Source organism: Manacus vitellinus, unplaced genomic scaffold (assembly GCF_001715985.3).
Source record: "Manacus vitellinus isolate BGI_N305 unplaced genomic scaffold, ASM171598v3 ctg7180002433080_pilon, whole genome shotgun sequence".
Lineage (NCBI taxonomy): Eukaryota > Metazoa > Chordata > Aves > Passeriformes > Pipridae > Manacus > Manacus vitellinus.
The window spans coordinates 1-2521 of NW_021938448.1; the positions used below are offsets into that span (position 1 = coordinate 1).

General features: G+C 61.6%; 1 long non-coding RNA gene across 1 annotated transcript; it reads left to right on the forward strand.

Annotated features, from left to right (window-relative positions):
* The first annotated feature begins 732 nt into the window (after window positions 1-732).
* On the forward strand, window positions 733-2516 carry LOC115307218. The gene is made up of 3 exons (XR_003915610.1): window positions 733-845; window positions 1533-1606; window positions 2407-2516. It is a non-coding gene; the product is annotated as an uncharacterized LOC115307218 (long non-coding RNA).
* Window positions 2517-2521: the final 5 nt, after the last annotated feature.

A 2521-nucleotide genomic window follows, 5' to 3' on the forward strand; every position in this document is an offset into this window, starting at 1 on the left:
GGTGGGGAAGGGGCTGCCAAGCTTCTGTGGGTCACCCCAGGGCAGGAGCAGGGCTTAGGGAACTGGTTGTAAATGGGCTGTGGGGGAAATGAAACACCAACTGCTGCAGGGAGGGACTGGAGTGTGAAGGGCTGAGCAACCCTCACTCCTTCCTGAGGTGGCCTCTGCTCCTGGCACAGCAGCTGACCTCATCCCCTCAGGGTGGCATTAAACCAGGGAGCAACAGGACCCCCAGGGAGAAGGGTTTATACCTCTGAGCATCCAAACCACCTGGAAAAACCCAAAGCATCATTGTTTTCTTAGCGAACATCGAGGCCGGAAAGCACCATGGCATGCCCTGCCTCCCATCCCTCCTCCTGGGAGCCCTTTCAGCCAGTGCCTGTTTCCACTGGGTCCTGGTTTCAGCCAAGTCCCTATTTCACACATTTTCCCTCTCCTGAGGGAACAGCAGTGTCCCTGTTGTGCTGATTTTATCCGTCCCTCGTGGTGCTGCTCCAGCAGGTACCCGGTGGCAGCAGCTTTGTGCCCTCCTTGAGTCACCCCGTGCTGCATCCCAGGGGGATCAGCTGGGACAGAGCAGCTGTCTGCTCATCCATGCCCACGTCCTTGGACAGTGGGGACAGATGTTTTGGCAGGGTGTGTGACAGCAGGGCTTGTGGTTTGCATTGGCATTGGGATTTCTCCACATGCAGCAGGCAGGTGATGGAGCTCTTTGCATTTTTTTCTCCCCAGCCCAGGGACGGAGCTTTGCTGGGAGGGACTTTTTTCCTTCCCCTGTACCGTTTTCAGCTGCCAAAGAAAACGGGACGTGTTCGGGGAGTTCCCAAAATAGCCGAGAGCAAGCTGTGAGTAATCCCGTCGGTCACGCCCTGGCGAGGTGTTTCCCTACATCCCTGCATTCCCTCAGCTGGATGGCCAGGGGGCTGTGAGGCTGCTCCGAGCTCTTCCTGGTCCCTTCCTGGTCCCGTGGCACCTGGAGGGGGCTTGCGGGAAGCTGCTCCATCTGGTGACACCGGAGCGGTTGGTGGGGACCAGCAGGAACAGTGGGAGCTCAGCCAGGAGAAAGGATTAGTCACCAGGGCTGAGCACGGGTGGGATGGGATGGGATGGGATGGGATGGGATGGAGCTGTCTCCATGGGGCTTTGGCACATTCTACATGAGAGATGGGAAAGTAGGAAGTGGTCTGGCTGTCGTGGGGATTGGAGAGAGGAGTGCTGCCCATGGTGGAGACAGCTGGGAATTGTCAGCCAGGGCCCCTTGTGTTGCCCTGCCCCCTCCTGCCACTGAGTCCAGCGGGGCCGGGGCAGGAGCTGGTGGTGGGATTTGGAAGTCTCTGGAAGCGAGCAGTCTCTGAGCTTGGAAATCCTCAGGGAAACCCCCTCCCCAGCAGAGAGGGGACACAGTGGGCTGTGACACAGGGCTGATCCCAGTGGGAGGGATCGCTCGGTGGGACTGGGAGCTGGAAGTCTCTTGTCCCAGTGGCTGGAGCAACATGTCCTGACCAGCCACGGGGGTCTCTCCCTGTTCCCAGCCCGTGAGCCATGGCCTACCACAGCTTCCTGCTGGAGCCCATCAGCTGCCATGCCTGGAACAAAGACCGGACCCGTAAGTACGGCCAGGGCACCCCATCCCAAAATCCCCAGGGATAACCCGAAGCACTGACTGTCCTGGCTAAACATCCCTCTGGTGGGAGATGCTCCCGGGACAGGGCAGAGCTGGGCTGGGGCTGGGTTTGGGGATGTAAATCCTGCTACAGACAGATTTGGGGGCTGGGACAGCATATTCCCCTCTGTGTCTGCCAGATCCCTCTGCTGGGGCAGAGCCTGGCACCGGGACAGAGCCTGGCACAGGGACAGAGCCTGGCACAGGGGTGCAAGCACAGTGTCCGGCCCGGAGGCACTGCGGGGCGTGGGGAGGGACGGACGGGGCACAGAGCAGGGCAGAGCAGAGCAGGGCAGAGCAGAGCAGGGCTGGGCCGGGTGCCGGGTGATTCGCGGCCGATGGCATTTCCCGACTGCGGCACAGGGGACGTGGGAGAACAAAAAGGGCTTTCTCTGCTGCAGCCGGGCAGGAGGGGCGGGCTGGGGCTGGATTCGGGAACTGTGCGCCTGCAGCCATCCCGTGTCCTATCCTATCCCATCCTATCCCATCCCTCCAGCCCCATGGGATCACTCTCTAGGGAAAGGAGGACACCAGGCTGTTGGGTCTGGGGTTCTCCCTCCCCTGAGGGACAATTTGCAGTGTCAGGGCAGTGCAGGGCCAGGGCTGGGGGCCTTGGTGGGACCCCCCCTGCCGGTGCAGGGGGGACTGAGCCCGGAAGGGCCGAAGTGGGGGCTGCCTGGCCCTGCTGCCCCCACAGAGCCCGTGACCCAGGAAGGGCTTTGCCCTGGCCCTGTCGCCCCCAGAGATCGCCCTGTGCCCCAACAACCACGAGGTTCACATTTACCGCAAGGACGGGGCCAAGTGGAGCAAAATCCACGAGCTGAAGGAGCACAACGGGCAGGTGACGGGTGAGTCCCG